We start from the raw sequence: 17,507 nt of genomic DNA on the forward strand, positions 1-17,507 counted from the left end.
ACAAAGCAAAGCTTTGTCCGATGTTATCTGACCATCAGATGTGCAAAAGATGTCGATGCGTGTGTGTGTGTGTGTGTGTGTGTGTGTGTGTGTGTGTGTGTATGTGTGTGTGTGCGCGTGTATGTGTTAGTCAGAAGAGAGAGGGAGGAAGGAGGGAAAGCGATCGTGAGAGGAAGAGAAGCGGTTCCTTTGTCCACAGACAGTGCGCGTACGGACGGCAGTCTGTAACGCACGTTGTCTGGTTTCTGACCGACATAGTAACTTACTTCCTGACTTACGGTGGCACAAACACAGCGGTAGTCCCGAGCGGGACAAACACAAAACAGTCTAGCGTGGTGAACACAACTAAACAGGCAGCAAACTTAAAATACTCCTCAGAGTAAAGCAGGAAAGATGGACTCGGCTGTCCGTCAACAGCACAACAAACCATAGCAAAAGCTAAGAGCTAAATGCTAAACAACAGCAACTGATGCTGATAGAAACACACAATTAATACTGCCTCTGCCCAGACTTATGCCTCTTACCTGGGTCGCGTCAGAAAGCGAGCTGGGTTTCTGTGTAATCCGTCGTTATGTCCGGCTTTGTCCTAGGCTCGGATGCAGACGGTGGCCGTTCTCGCACGGTCGGCGAAAATCACAGCAGCTGGCTCTCAGTGGCGTGGCGGAGAGAACAGCAGAGTCGACTCGGTGAAGAAGCGTTTCTTCCGTCTCGAGGAAATTGAGGACGCTGGTTGCAGCAGCGGTCTCTCTCGGATCCAGGAATGTGTTCGGGTGAACACGGGCGAAGTCTTGTCTCGTCCGGTGAGGGGAGTCTTCGATGAGGGGAAAACATGTGCGTGGGGTACCCCCTTTAGTCAGCTGACTCACAGAGGAACAGGAGTTACCCCTAGCTCAGTGACATGGGAAAGGTGTGTGCTTCAGGGCACATTCAGTTTTTAAAGGGGTGATGTCATGGCTGCGTCATCAGGACGCTCCGCTGTGCAGGAGCGTCTCCGCCAATGAAACTGCATGTTGACTGCTCCCTGCTGAGGTGTGAAAATCGCAAAGCATCCTTGGAAATGGAGTTTGCAATGGACTCCCATTGTCTGTAAGCAGCATTTTTGGCATTATTCCTTTGTCTCGGGGGAAACAAAGGAACAAGCACCTCGTGGTCAGGCCTCTCAGGTTACATGTAGGCCTTCTCTGTGTGACCTCATGGTTTGAGGCCCAACATCCCCCCTTTGGTCTGAAGAGTGGGGTGCTGGCCACAATCTTCAGAGCAACCCAAGGGCCAAGCAGTCCCTGTGGGTTAGAAGTAACCTGGTGGTCACACAGTCCATGTGCTCCAGAGACAGTTGGAAGGCTGGAACAGTCCGTATTTCCTGAGAACAAGAAAGGGGTTGAAACAGTCCATACAGTTCACAAAGTTCAGAGTTCAGAGGCTTGTCTTGGCAGCTACTGAGGCAAAGTCTGAGGCAAAGTCTGACTAGTGACAGAGGCAGAGTCTGGGCAGTGTTCTAACAGACCTATGTACATTCAGTATTAACCAACACATTCCTTTTGCTGCTCTTTGGTTATCACCACTAAACACAACACAAAGGTCATGAAAGAAAAGAAAAGAAAAGGGAAAGGTGGTTAAATGAATAGGCTTACTCCTGAAGGAGGCTGGAGTTAGCCAGTGGACTGGCGCAGACTGGCGTGCTGGATGGAAGGAGGGAGTCAAGTCTGGCCTGTGTGTGTTAAATGTACCTGTACAAGATGTGTGAATCCTAGTTGCAACTGGATTTGAAGAGCAATGCCAAGACTATATGTCAGATGTGTTTGTGAAGGTTGCATAGCAGTAGTAGTAGCAGATCTAAGAACTTAGTCTAACTTACATACTCACCTATGTTACACCTGACCTCAAACCTGACATAATATCTAAGGCATGCAAAGGTTTCCCACCCCGCCGGCGAGGTGGTCGGCGCCTGTGAGGTCCTGTTCTGCCATCCGTCTTGGCGCGAGGCATCTTGTTGCCTTCCAGCACTAGGTTGGCATTTCCTGAGGTGTGGATCCACAGGACTCCGGCGTCGTCTTCTTGCCCTCTAGCAGGGTGCGTGAGGTGACTCACCCTGGTAGCAACTTCCTGGAGATAGTTGTCGATGTCTGAATCTTGACTATCAGAGTCGAAGCATTCGACGCCGCTTGTTGAGGGACTCGAGCTGTCGAGTGCGCAAGCGTTGGCGTCGATGTGGCGGCGGGCTGTCTGCAACATCAGAGACTCCAGAGTCGCTCAGGTCACCAAGGCGATGAGGACGACTTCTTCCTCCTTCTGGTGGGGATGGAGTTCTGCTGAGACAGGGGTGTGAGCTCTGTGGTGTGGTCAGCTCACTGGTCAAAGGGGGCCTGGAGGCATTCACGCCGCTCTCATCTGTGAAGTGATCCTCCCCCCTTCGATCTGAACACGAAGGGGTGTGGCTGAGGACTGAGAGGGGTGCACCAGCGGAGTGAGGGGCACCTGCATCCATCAGGTGGGCTGATGGAGGCACTTGGCAGTCATCTGGACTGTTGAGGTTGGGGACTGCATCACTAGGGGTCGCTAGGCTACTAGCTTGCATGTCCTGGTGGACTGGGGTCATCTGCTCCTTTACCTGTAGGGCTTCTTGGAGCAGGCTTCGGCTGGTGGCACCGGGAGAAGGGACCTCTTCAAGGTCAGGAACATCACTCGGTTCCTGGGTGGCCATGTCGACAGCGGTGCTCGTCTGTCCGTTCTGGCCTTCTTCGCGTCTGTCCTCTGGTCTCGTCTGAAGAGATTGGATCTGCGCGCGCAGGGTTCTGTTTGCGTCCTGTAGCCAGATTATCTCAACACCTGAGCGTAGGCGGTCTTGACGCAGCCTGCGGTTCTCCTCTAGTACAGCCTGGTAGCTGTGTTGCAGCTGGCTCTGTTGTGCTTGGCTCTCTGCGGCTAGCAGCTGGGCTCTGCGCTGATGGAGGAGAAACATCTCGCCAAACAGGTCTGGGATGCTGCGCCTGGGCTTCTCGGCCGGGTTGTAGGCGTACTCAACTAATTCCTGTAACAAATAATCACAGTCGCTAACACTATAGCAGTTGAGATTCTCTTGCTCCTTTCTGGAGAAGCGGAGGAGGGCAGTGACGACATCCTGCATGTCTTGGTCATCTGGCCTCTGGGGAGCTACGGCTCCGGCCACGTGGGGTACCTGGTGACTCATTTTACTTGTAGTAAATGCACAGTACATGGTGGCTCTAACAATTGTTGTGGTAAAACTGCTAATGCTGCACAAATGCACAGGTGAGAGGCAGACCTGTGACTTACACGGTTGATTACTCAAAACTGCAACCTATCTTGTCCTGACAGGAACCTAATGGTGACTCTAGCACCTAGGTGAGCAACAACCAGTTAGTGTCTATGCTAATTACTCTACAACCTATCCTATGAAGGTGTTAGTGAGGTGGCTTCAGCACCTCTGGTGAGTAATAGCTGGCTACTGTGTTAGGGGGGGTAAATAACTAGCATGCAAAATGCTAACAACTCTCTGCTAACACAACCACAAATGCACACTGTATACAATACACAACCACACTGGATATGCTTGGCAGAGCACAAGAGAAGTCAAAATTTCAAAAAAATTGAAAATTTGGAAAAAATTATTAATAATTCAAAAATTATTAATTATGGATTATTGTGCATAAATATTGCAAAAAGGCTGATATCTCAGGAGCCTCACACGGGGGCACCATTAATGTTGGGACGGGCAGTAGTGCATTTGGTTATTAGCAATGAAAACAAGATATTGTTAACCTTAATCAATAATTCGGGCACCAACTGTTGGATCTGTGAGGAACACAGTTGATTATTTGCAATAATTATCAATTATCAAAGATAACTAATTATAACAATTAATAGAATTATTAATATGAATTAACAAATTCGGGGCACCACCCGGAAACCGGGACCAATAACCAAACAAGGTAGTCTCATAAATGGGAGTTCACGTAGAATGTTAATGTCTGAGAGATATCAACATTCAAGGGTGAAGAAAGAAGGGTGAATTCAAGCTCTGACTCCTTCAGTCAGCCACTTTTCACAATATTACACACAATAATGACAGAAAAACTTCTCTTTAAAGATATAACAGTGTTTATTAAACTTAGCAAAATTAACAAAGTTAACAAATGCTTCATTCAATAAACAACTATTCTAAAATCTAATCCTACCAAACAAAACACAAACAGCTATGTACAGGGTTGGACACATGCAGGGGAATGCATGTGTGTGTGTGTATGCGTGCGTGTGCGTGTGTGTGTGTGTGTGTGTGTGTGAGCGTGCGTGTGTGTGACAAGATGGGGCCTGACGTGATGACGTCGCCGGTCTGCGACGCGGATGTGACTATGGGAGGAAGTCACGTTGCGCGAGAACCGGATGGCAGAAATGTGGCGGTGTCTTGGTTAGACAGGAGCAAGACGGCGCCGCCTGGTGGACGGCGTCTCGCACTCACCCACTTCTCTGAAAAACACATGTGTCTGATGGCGGATAAGGAAAGACAAAGCAAAGCTTTGTCCGACGTTATCTGACCATCAGATGTGCAAAAGATGTCGGTGCGTGTATGTGTGTGTGTGCGTGCGCGTGTATGTGTTAGTCAGAAGAGAGAGGGAGGAAGGAGGGAAAGCGATCGTGAGAGGAAGAGAAGCGGTTCCTTTGTCCACAGACAGTGTGTGTACGGATGGCAGTCTGTAACGCACGTTGTCTGGTTTCTGACCGACATAGTAACTTACTTCCTGACTTACGATGGCACAAACACAGCAGTAGTCCCGAGCGGGACAAACACAAAACAGTCTAGCATGGTGAACACAACTAAACAGGCAGCAAACTTAAAATACTCCTCAGAGTAAACAGAGAAAAATGGACTCGTCAACAGCCGTCAACAGCACAACAAACCATAGCAAAAGCTAAGAGCTAAATGCTAAACAACAGCAACTGATGCTGATAGAAACACACAATTAACACTGCCTCTGCCCAGACTTATGCCTCTTACCTGGGTCGCTTCAGAAAGCGAGCTGGGTTTCTGTGTAATCCGTCGTTATGTCCGGCTTTGTCCTGGGCTCGGATGCAGACGGTAGCCGTTCTCGCACGGTCGGCGAAAATCACGGCAGCTGGCTCTCGGCGGCGTGGCGGAGAGAACAGCAGAGTCGACTCGGTGAAGAAGCGTTTCTTCCGTCTCGAGGAAATTGAGGATGCTGGTTGCAGCAGCGGTCTCTCTCGGATCCGGGAAATGTGTTCGGGTGAACATGGGCGAAGTCTTGTCTCGTCCGGCGAGGGGAGTCTTCGATGAGGGGAAAACATGTGCGTGGGGTACCCCCTTTAGTCAGCTGACTCACAGAGGAACAGGAGTTACCCCTAGCTCAGTGACATGGGAAAGGCGTGTGCTTCAGGGCACGTTCAGTTTTTAAAGGGGCGGTGATGTCATGGCTGCGTCATCAGGACGCTCCGCTGTGCAGGAGCGTCTCCGCCAATGAGACTGTATGTCTCTGTTTAAAAGTGACTGTTGGGTTATTAAACAACAGTCTTTTCTCTGGTTATCTTCCAGGTCCAAGAAGGAAAAATCCAAAGAGGAATCTCCCAGCAGGAGACACCGTCCCAGCAGGAGACATCGTCCCAGCAGGAGACACCGTCCCAGCAGAGGTAAACGGTCTTAGAAGTTGACATTAAACCGCAGCATCCAGCCTGCATGTATAAAGTTACCTCTCTAAAGTTTTTGTTATTAGCAACAAAATACCAGATTAATACCAGACTTTTTTAATAGTTCAATAGATAAATAATTGTTTTAGATAAAGATAAAGATAAAACCTCTAGAAAGTGTGGATTTAATCAAAGCTTCACTGAGGTCTCTCAACTGAAAACAAACTGATTGTTTTGATTTTTGTCACACACCAAGAAGGTTTAATAATTTTATGTAGTTTGACATAAAAAACAACGAGAAAAAAGGCAGTTAAAAGTATAGACTGTAAACTCAAGTATCATTGTTATTGGTGCAATATTATATCTGTCAAACTGATGATGTTTTTGCAGAAATCTGAACTAAATAACAGAAAATCCTGGTGAAAATTATCTGAAGGTTCATCACTATGAACGACTCCTCACATACAGATCATCATTTGATCCATCGTTTATTTAATATGAATTAAATATTAATTAGAGCAGCTTTTAGTTTCTGAACCAAGTACAACCTGATCAAATATTTATAAAATATGAATAACTTAATATAAAAGTACCAAACTTAAGTGTAATTTTTTGTGCAAGATTATATATGTATATGTTTGTTACTCTTTCATATTTAGGCAGCACTTTACATTCCAGCTTGGTAATAACAAGGTAACAGTGGGGTAATATTTTGATAATAATGTAATATAATGTTAATTAACAAGCTTGGTATTAACGATGGGTATAACTAGGTAATATTAGACTTAAAGTTTTGTAACTGGATAATAAAGGGCCATAAACAAAGGGTAATTATGTGGAAACACATCTAAAGGACAATGAGGCAGAACTGTAATAACTGTAATAACACAGTAAAATTATAGTAACAAACAATAACCTGCTAATAATAAGGTTTTATCATATTTTCATTTAAAATAGTAATATAGTGACAGTTAAGGGATAATAACCTGATGATAATTAGGTTATACGGTTCATATTTTCAAAATATTATGGGCTACTATCAGCGTAATACCTTCCAAATTACATGACATTCTTGGAAGTCAAAATTGGTGATTACCAGACTTTTAATGTTGTGATTTGTAACCTGGAAACAAACCTGGTAGTTTCTGTGTAATAGTCATGAATCAGTGCTGCAAAATGCCTTACTACCAGTTTCTACATTTCTCTGTTCTGTATTTTTCTGTTTTGTGTCTTATGCTAACAAATTGTTGCTAACTTTGGAGCTAACCTCCTTCACTTTTCCAGCACTTAGGGAAACAGATGTGACTTTTTAGCATTTATTAACTGACACACTGTAGTCTGTAATGTACTTTTACTTACTTTATTTATTTATTTACTTACTTCCTATTCCGTAACAGAGTTACGCTACCAATAATTTCCCAGGCAACAACACAGAGGTTGATTCACGTACCAGAACAGCCCTGCACAGATATGATATGATGATGAATGGATATTCATTCGAATATCAAATATTTTTTTAAAAATTTGGCCTGGCGGGGGTTCTCGTTGTGACATTATGGAGAAACACTGATTCAGTAAACGCTCAGTATGTTCAGTAAACGTTAGGTAAGCGTTGAGTACAGTTAGACCCAGCAGTCTCCATCAGGTTGGGCGAGTTCAAAGTTGTGAAAACAACGGGGGTGTTTTGAATACACCCCCGTTTTCACAGGTAATTTGTTAGTCTGTCCCTCCCGCCGCAGGAAATAATGGATTAATACTGGAAAGCTGTTGATGTAGCACTTTGTCCTTATGAAAGTAACACGGAGATTATTCGACCAATGAGAATTTAGTCAGACAAGAGCATATCGACCAACTAATCGACCAGTCGACCTGCAGACTACAGCCCTAGATATTATATTAAACTAACACCAGCACCAAGAGGCATAGTGATTACCTGGAAACACACCTGGTAGGCCCAACTCTACCACTTTTAACTAAACATGTGGTGTTGTTGATGAAAAGTTTGAGAAATATGTGCTGCTCATGTAGATATTTCACTCATCAAACTTCACAGCAAAGCCTTTTATGAACATGTTTTTTAATTATGGTATTTTGATGCTGAAGAAAATACACATTTTTTATATCTTACATAACATGAAAGGAAGGGTATGCATTTTGCAGCACTGATTCATGGCTATTACACAATGGGCCGTATTCTCACGGAGGTGCAACGACCAGCACAAGCAGCGCTCTGGCTGTTTGGTATTTCTGACCTTGAAACTCACTTTGCCTGTCTGTGTGGTATTTTGGTGACCAGCACAGAGCACACGGTGCACATGAGGGAGGAGAAGCGCAGACAGATGGGAGGTCCATTGAAATGAAGCAGCGCAAAGACAGTTGTTGTATTTTGGTTCAAATTTGGTCCTAGATGTCGCTCTAAAAATGGACGTCTCAGAACCACGTCTATTTACGGCACAACGTCAATACGCTGCTGCTTTGGTGATTTTATCAACAGGATTAAACTAAATACTTCCTGCAGACGTGCTGCAACAATTATTAATGCTTAAAATATAAATAACACTTCAATTAAGCACTCCAACCAAAGTCAGCACAGAAAATAACATTTAATGTGGTTAAAGCAGGAAAGTCAATCAGTCTGCATTGATCTATAAATGAATGTGGGTGATTCACCTGTTTACACCTGGTATTAACATGCATCTATGGTGATCTGATCACAAGTGGACACCTCTAAGTACAGATTGAGGACGCATTGAGATAGGATCACTCAGACCATATTTGGAGGTGGTCTGGACCGCATGTGGCCACATTCATTCAGCAGTGTAGACGCAGTGCATCCTGGGCCACATTGAAGGACCGCCTACTCAACTAACATCCTCTATTTTCCGGCAGACCAGGCACGGGAAGGACGTTGCTGCCTCCCAGTCCGTCCAAAGCTGTTCAACTTATTTTATAACAGGATAATGCATTATTTTGTTTTTCTGTTTTTCATGTGAATCAAAAAAACAAAATCCATTTTGCATTTTTTCCTGTTTTTCCTGTTCCCCAAACATGTTTTCCTCTTCAAATCAGCAGTTGGAATAGAAATTAAACCAAAACCAGAAAATAACTTGTTTTTCGCTCGTCTGTCTAAAAATATTTCAGAAGCTAAATGTGATTCTGTTTTCCCTTGATAGTTTCCTCTGTCCTGTCAAGTTGATAATTACAGTTTTTAGTTTTGCTGCTCGACATGATGAGCTCAGGATTTATCAGAAGGACGGCTGCTTTACTCCCAACAGTCTCACTGTATGTATCTTTTCAGCATGTCGGAGATTTGAATAATTAATGAAGTAATGTTGCTGTGCTTCACGCGTAAATGCGCACAGCGTCTCTCAATGTGGAGAAGCAGCTGCAGGGAGATCGCTGCATATAAGTCTATATTTGTTATATGCCATATATACGCTTTTATGCTTTTGTGTGCGTCTGTGTGTGTGTATGTTCAGACACGTTGCTAGAGCCAATCATTGTATATTTGTTTATCCTGTTATCAAACAAGTTGAACACAGCTTTGGATGGAGGGTACATGGACCTCCAGTCCTCCCACCGTTAAAAACAACATGAATTTGGGCTTTGCAAACAGATATTATATGGTTATTTGCATACAGAGCAGGGAAGTGACAACCGATCACAAGTAGTAACTGTAGCATGTGGAGACGCATGTTGGTGTAAACAGGGCCTTATAGTATCTGCTGTCCACAGCTGCTTTATATCGTATGAAGCTTCTCCTTCAGTTCATTAAATCTCTGCATCTGAAGGCAGCAGGACTGATATGTTGATAAATCTGCAGCCTCTGAGAAGTGCTGCGCTAGAGCACAGCGCTGTTACGCACAGCTGTTCACTGTGTTTACTTTCATTAAATCACCTGATGTCACCAGGTTGATACAGAATAACCACACACACCTCTACACACATCAGACTGGTCGGTTATAACTCAGTATTTTGCTTTTATATGAAAGAGGCGTCGGGTTAGCAGCTCATCAGCCTCTTTTCAAACTTTCTTTTTAGCAAAAGTAACGTCTCATGTTTTATCCTTGAAACAAATTACGATGCAAACTCTGTTGAGTAACATCAATTATTAGTATCATACAACCATGTACGAGATGAGATACATGAGAATCATTGCTGAAATAGCGATGGTCCAATAGAATCATATAAACGGCTTTTTATTTCTATTTTATTTCTATTGTTATCATAGTAACTAATTGATGAATAAAACTACTCCATCTGTCTTTGGCTGCGGATTTGTGGTGATGTGTGTTAATGTCATTGTGCTCTGAGCCATCCAGACATTTCCTGTTGAGCTGTCGTTATCACATTTAACTGTAATTGGCTCAGCTGTGAGCTATGAGAGCAGTGATGTGACTGGCTGAGAGAGTATTTATTAATCACCACACTGGCTGATCTATATTTACCTTCACTGAGCCCTTTTGCATGTTGCATTGCTGCACAGACATAAACCAAAATAGCAGGTGTGCATGGCGACACCCATACAGTCCGTGCACGTAAGAACTACCACCTTGTGCTTGTCGTTGCACATGCACAGTTAAAATAGGGCCCACAAACTACCAGGTGTTTTTCCAGGTAATCACTGTGCATCTTGGTGTTGGTTTAATCTAATAACATGAAATAAGTAGAACCATGTAGTTATGCAGTTTGTATCTTCAGATGTCTTTCCACAATATTACCCCTTTGTTTTTGGCCCCTTGTTACAAAACTAAGTCTAATATTACCTAGTTATATCGATTGTTAATGCCAAGCTATTACTTGTTAATTACCATTATATTTACATTATTACCTCTTAATTATCAAAATATCTCCCCACTACTACCATGTTATTAATGAGCTGGAATGTAAAGTGCTGCCCATGTTTGTATCATCTCATATTTTGACAAACTATATTATTGCTAAAAATGATCTCCATATATGACCAGCTACATGTTAATGCATTAGCCATAAAAATAATAGTTATAATATATAAGGATATAATTGACATAATGAGTAGCTTTACTTTTAATAGTTTAAGTGCATTTTGCTGATAAAACTTCTGTACTTAAGTAAGATTTTAAATGAAGGACTTTTACTTGTAATGGAGTATTTTTACACTGAATACTTCCTCCAGCGCTGATTAAAAGACTGTTTAAGACTGTTTCCTTGAAAACATTAAATATTTATGATTCAATCAGCAACAATCAAAGTTAAAAAACAAACAAACATCTTGAGAGTTTAACACTCAGATAACCAGGACTGTGTTGGTTATTGATCAGATTTGATTGACAGAACCAATCCCACAATAGTCACCAGATGTTGATACAAATATTGATAAACCCTGATTGGTGGATGGAAGCACATGGCTCCATGTTCATAGTGTGTATGTAGGTTCATGGTTATTTGACTATTTAGTAAATGTGTTTGTGAATATGCAGCACAACAGTATGATATCACCTGAAATGATGAAGGCCTGAAGGCAGGTTCAGCATCATCAGCAGTCTTGTAGAGGAGCACCGAGTCAAAACTCACATGTGAATATTTCAGAATTAATCAGGTTACATTTCTGCAGGCTTCAAATCTTTGTTGTTGTTTTTATTAGACCAAAAAATTTGTTGTTTTCATAAAAAAAAATCTAACAATAGCATCAAGTGATTTACCAACAACATTGAAAGAGTATATTTATACTCAGTTTGATACACTGGAACATTACAGCCTATACATACAGAGTGAGCAGATCCTGAAGAGTAACATGACATCATCTGAACTGTCTTTTACCATCAGACCAGTCAGACTGTGTACCCTGATAGATGGTGTGAAGGTGTGGCAGCAGTGGAAGAACATTTAATATTGTTCTTGCCTATAACAGAGATACTTGTTCTGTACTTAACTATTTCTGTTTTATGTCACTTACAGTTTCTCTTCATTGTTCTGATGCATTGTTAGAAACTAAAGGCCCAGTTCTGACACAAACACCCGAACTGTGTTTCTTCTTGCAGAACACAAAATGCTCCGAAAGATTTTGAGTCTTCAAAACTCGTCATAGAATTATCAAAATCACAGACTGAACCTGCTGAGTTTATTGATCTTCTCTGGTACCATAAATCAGCATCATTAGTCAGGACTAGGACGTGATTTATCATAACTAGAGACAGACAGGAAGGATGAAACAGGATGAAAAAGGTTGATATTACAGGAGGATAGTCATCGTGTTTCACTTACTCTTTATTGGGGAACTGTTTTGCTTACAGATTCACTTATAAGATGTCTTCCTTTTTATTTAAAAGTTGTTTAAAGTTTGAAGAGAAGTCCCTCATTTTCAGGCGTTCTCAGTCGCCAGAGTTCACTGAACTACAACAAACAGGTGAGGGGCTAAAGCAGAAGACTAACTAACCTGTCATGGAGATTATTTTATTAATTTATAAACCTGTAAAATATCTAAACATCTACATTTCCATGACAACTGTGCAAACTCCATCTGCAGAAGAAGACTGTGTGACATGATAGAAAGCTCCAGAACAGCTACTGAGTAGATTTGTGATGAGACGTTTTTACTGAAGATCCTCTTGAGTTTCTGTGACCCTTTAACGACTGCGGCCAAACTGGGCCTTTTGTCCAATCAGTCAGATCAAGTAGAAACACCAACAGACAGAAACATAACTGTTGTATAACTGTCCTTCAATGTTCTCTGATTTTACCAGAGAGCCAAGATGATGAAGACTGACAACACTCTGGAATCAGGTAAGGAATTCAAGAAAATAAAGTTCTAACTGAGGGATGAAAAGGTTGAAGACATTAAACCCATCAAAGAGAGCAAGCTGTTGAAGGCAGACAGACAGGAAACTGTGGATCTGATGGTGCAGAAATATGAATTTGCTACGGCTGTGGAAGTGATGAAGAGCGTTTTAAAGAAGATCAGCAGGAATGATCTGGTGATGAAGTTGTCAAACATCGGCTCAGGAGCACATCAGTCAGAGAAATCACATCGTATTAGTTTGATGTGTTTCAGCCTGTCTGCATGCAGGCAGCCGATCTGTCTGACAGAGGACTCAACATGTTTAATGATTTTAGATTTAATGATAGTCATTACTGAGACCTGTGTTACAGTTTCATGGCAGTAAAGTCACATTTCACCAATAATATTTGCTCCCTAAATTGCAGGTCATTTGTGAGTCCCACTGAGTTTGCATGTTGCAGCTTTGTTGAAAATCCAAACTTTACTGAAGCAGCTTTTGGAGCAGATTGAAGTGACTTAGTGACACAGTCAGGCCCGGACTGGACAATCAATAATAAAAGTTAATATTATTTTTTATTCATGCGTTTTGGTTAAAATTTCAGTCAGTGAGTTCATACTTTGAGATCATAATTTAAAGTTATTGAGACAACACAACGTCTTCTGTCAGTATTCAAGCTAACTTACTGTAATTAGTTGAAACTTAAAGATCTGTGTTATTTAATGTTTGTGTTGGTTAAAGGACTATTTTAACCTTTGATGGGTAACTGTTAGTGCATATCAGTAAACTGAGGAGGATGTTGTGCAGTTGTTAACTGTATTATATTGGTACATTAAAAGATATGCTGTGCTGTGCTCTTGCTTTTTTCTTCTTGAAGGTGGAGAGAGTAGCACTGGTGCCACAGTAGTACAGAAGCCCACTACATCAGAGCAACCTGCAGGTACAAGACATTTTCTATTTGTTAGTATATTAGTTGTTTATTTAGTTATTTATTATTTTATAAATATTGATTAAAAGTTAGTCCTTGTGTCGTCCTTCCGTAATGATATGTACCTTTGGTTTTATTTGAGGTTCATAACAGTACATTATACTAATCAGTTGTTGGTTCATTAGTTTGTTATTCACATGCACTAAAATTCACCAGAATGCAGGAAATCAAGTCTTTGTAACTATTATTTTCCTAGTGGAGGACCCCCAGACCCCCCGCTTAAAACTTGGGGCTATATTTCACGGCCTGAATGATTTTCCCAGTCCAGCCCTGATAAATGGTAGAATGATAACGCCCACCTCGTCCAGCGCCACGCTCATTTTCAAATATATGCTGACTGAGAGTTAACAGCAGCTACAGTGGTGCCGGCCTGCTGGAGGAGGTCTCTGGCTGTCTGAGGGAGGAAGAGCTGCTGGCAGCCACAAAAACAACAGAAATCCTCTTCACATCTCATCCTGCAGCTCTTCAGCTCTCCAGCTGTCTGATCCTGCAGTTGTCAGCTGGTAAAATCTTGGAGTTAGACTCACACTTGGAGGCGCAGTTACACTTTAATAACAAAACACAGTGACAACATCACTGCTGACTATAATTAACTTGCAGATCAATGTGACGTTAGAAACTCATTCATTTAGTGAACATTGACCTGCTTATTGGGTTTAGGGTTAGGGTTGGCTGCTTGTTACAGAAGAAGGAAAACATTCTGAATTTCGTTGTTATCTTGTAGCTTGTGGGGAATAAAGATGCAAACCTTTTTCACAACTTTATAACTAACTTAAAAAAATTAAAGAAACTTGTTACATGACAGTATCCATACCTGCTTTGTATGAGATGTGCGATGACAATAATAGTCCCCCTGAACGTTAGTCACACTACTGAGTTCCATCACCTACAGTGACTTTACCTCCTAGTAAACTATTAACACTAACATATAAATTCTCTGTCAGCTAGACTCAGAAACATGAGATACTGAGGATATTGTTGTGTCATGCTGCATGTAGCAGGAATAACAGGAGTTTATTTATTTATTTTAAAAAAAAACACCCCAGAAAAAGGACACTTTCTTTCTAGGAGGCCAAACGTGCAGGTGCTCAAGCCCCCTTTGAGGTCTGTCTATGGACATGCCTGTTTGTATTTAAAGTATGAGAAAAATTCATTACATATCTCTGAAGAGTGGAGCTCAGCAGGTATTTGTCTTGGAGGATTAACCAATTTATCAATTGTACCAAACAGAAACTTAAATGAAACTTAAATAAATTATTAAAATTTTCAGTAATAATTTGAGAAAAGTAGAGCTGTCTAGATGATGTCTAGATTTCTTTGTTATATTTCCTGAGCAGGTCCTTATAGATTATAGATTATACCTGCAATTTGGTTTTACAGTTGCTCTTATTGCACCCAGGTTCTTTCTAGTGCCTTCATTCTTTCCACATTCCTCCGAGGTGCTTTTGTTTCACCAGAAATAAACATAGTTTTATAGATGCAATGTCATCCATAATTTGTGTGACTAAAAAGTTAAAATTATTGACCATATTGTCACACAAAAAATCACAATGCAACCAGGTATACCTAATACAATTAGTATATCTAGTATCTAGTATATCTAGAATTAGATAAACCTGAGTTTATCTAGATCTAGAAATAACCAGGTCAAGAGTGTGACCCTGATTATGAGTAGGCCCAGCAGTTTGCTGTATGAGCTCAAAAGATGATAACATGTCAGTAAACTGGTTATCAATAAGAATGTTAAAATCATCAGAAATAGGATTGAGTCATACTCAACAGTAATTTAAGATAAAAGTTCACCAAATTCAGATATAACGCCTTTTTTAAGCTTCGGTGGTAAACTGTGAGCACTAGACTGATGACTAGAGCTAAATACTCAAAAGTAGAAGTAAGAACCAAATAAGACGCTTTTACATGATAAAATATCTGAAAAAATAGTAGCAACACAACACAGTAGGAGTTATCCTCTAAAACAATCCATCTAATAGTTGTTGATATTTCAGTCTGGACAGACAGACTGACACCCATAAAGCTGCTAACATGAATAAAAACATTTAGACTTTTCTTCCTGAGGTCAGAGAACTTTATGTGACTAAATCACAAAGTAACATACAGACTGCTGATGTTCTTCAGAGCTGAGAGCTGCTCTCAACATCTGAGACACATTTACATGAATTTATTCTGAACTTATACAGACAGAAGATGATGTGGTCTGATGTCAGAGGAAGAGAGGAAGAGGAGGAGAGGAAGAAAGGGTTAAACACAATTGACTTTTTCAAACAAAAAACTCAAATATTACCTAGTTGCTGCTTCTCTAATGTCTAATGCTTTTATCTTTTTCTATCATTGTAAGCTGATATCTTTGGGTTTTGGACAAAACAAGACATTTGAAGATGTCGCCTTTGACTGGGATGGACATTTCTTGGCATTTATACACCACTCAATTAATCACTTAATTGAAAAACAATCAGTAATGAAAATAATCCTTATTTGCAGCTCTAAATCAGAGCTGGTTACTGAACACAGGTACTTCTTCATCTTCCAGGTCCTGGTCCGGCAGAGACTCCGAGTGTCCCCGCAGACGAGAAGCTGAAGTCTGTTCGGAGACAGTTTATTGACGGGGTGTCTGAACCTAATCTACGCAAGCTGCTGGATAAACTCCTGCAGCGTGAGATCATAAATGATGGTGAAATGGAGTTTGCCAGAACACTGAACAGAGCAGAGAAAGCACGACAGGTGATTGACATGGTGCGAGGAAAAGGGCCAAAAGCCAGTTCAGCTCTGATCGCTGCTCTCTGTGACGTGGATCAGTGTCTTTCAGAAAAGCTGAAGTTACAGTAGCAGAAAGTCTCCCACCAACATCTTCAGTTCTCAGGTGTTTCTCTATTGTTAAACATTTTGTAAGAATCTTAAAACTCACAACACTGTGCTGCAGCAGAGTTCAGGCTAATAAGTAATAGTATGAACAACTAAAGTCTGTGTTTTCATAATGTTTTAACAAAAGGTTTCATTTAGAAGTCGACTCTGTGCTCTTTTCTGTAAATGAATCATATAAGTTGAAAACGTATCCTGTTTGACTCATTAAATACTGAAACATGCAGCTGTGAGATTAATGAATATGTGTAATGTTGGAACTTTAAGGGTTAATAAATCACATTTATGTCCCAAATCATCACCACTGTGGCTGTTTCTTATTTTCAGGTGATGATGAGAACTTTTGATTGCAATCAGTGCAGGTTTGAATCCAGTCAGCATCAAAAGATCTCAAGATACAAAGAAACCATCGATACTGAGAACAACTGAAGGAATAAATGTTCTTCCTCTTGCTCCATGTACATTATTAACAGCTCTCCTCATAACAAAACCACCAACAGCATCCAGCTGCTGAGCAGAAAACCTACAAGTCTCCTTCCAACAGTTTCATTTTAAGACTGAGTTGGAAAATAATATTAGTCTTCTGGTAAGTGGTGGAAAGTTTGACACACATTCCCAAAATCAACCTGTTTCCACCTACAGACTCGTCATCTTTCTCAACAACCTGTGTAAAAAGTGTCGAGTTTAAACCGGAGGAATTTGGGGGATTGATGGTTTTAAAATCCCACCAATCCTGATTCCCTCAGTTTTACCTTCTGTTTAACATCTCTGGACTTTATATGAGAACATTAAAAACAGCTGTTAAAATCATTTATTATTTATATTACAGTGAAACAGTAAAACATACAGGATCTTTAAAGAAAATAGAATTAGAATTAACAAATAAATCAAAAACTCCCATAAAGACAAAGTGTTCCTCAGCCCAGCTGATTCACTCCAAAGGTTTTTCAGTGTTTTCTTAACTTCATCATTTGGAAAACACAAATCCAGTCAAACTTTGGCAGTTTGTTAGTTTAAAGAAATCCAATGAATTCATGTTTTCTGCTGAGATGAAATGATTATTATATGTTTGTCAATCATTTAAATTTGTTTCAAGCACATTGGAGCAGTCCAAACCCACACATGCTTTAGCTGTGACATGTCTGATGCTATCAGCTGATAAAGGCTCATCATAGATCTGTCAGTATCAGCATTTATGTAGAAACTTAAGACATTTGAATGCAGCTTTTAAA

The 17,507-nt window shown here is 41.1% G+C and overlaps 1 protein-coding gene and 1 long non-coding RNA gene across 2 annotated transcripts in view; both read left to right on the forward strand.

Moving 5' to 3' along the window:
• LOC122972278 overlaps positions 1-17,507 on the forward strand; it is a 103,231-nt gene that overhangs the window by 44,634 nt on the left and 41,090 nt on the right. The gene's annotated exons all lie outside the window — the stretch shown is intronic.
• On the forward strand, positions 288-15,967 carry LOC122972317. The gene is made up of 4 exons (XR_006399724.1): positions 288-299; positions 3,210-3,215; positions 13,288-13,350; positions 15,947-15,967. It is a non-coding gene; the product is annotated as an uncharacterized LOC122972317 (long non-coding RNA).

The sequence above is a fragment of the Thunnus albacares genome, chromosome 21, assembly GCF_914725855.1.
Source record: "Thunnus albacares chromosome 21, fThuAlb1.1, whole genome shotgun sequence".
Lineage (NCBI taxonomy): Eukaryota > Metazoa > Chordata > Actinopteri > Scombriformes > Scombridae > Thunnus > Thunnus albacares.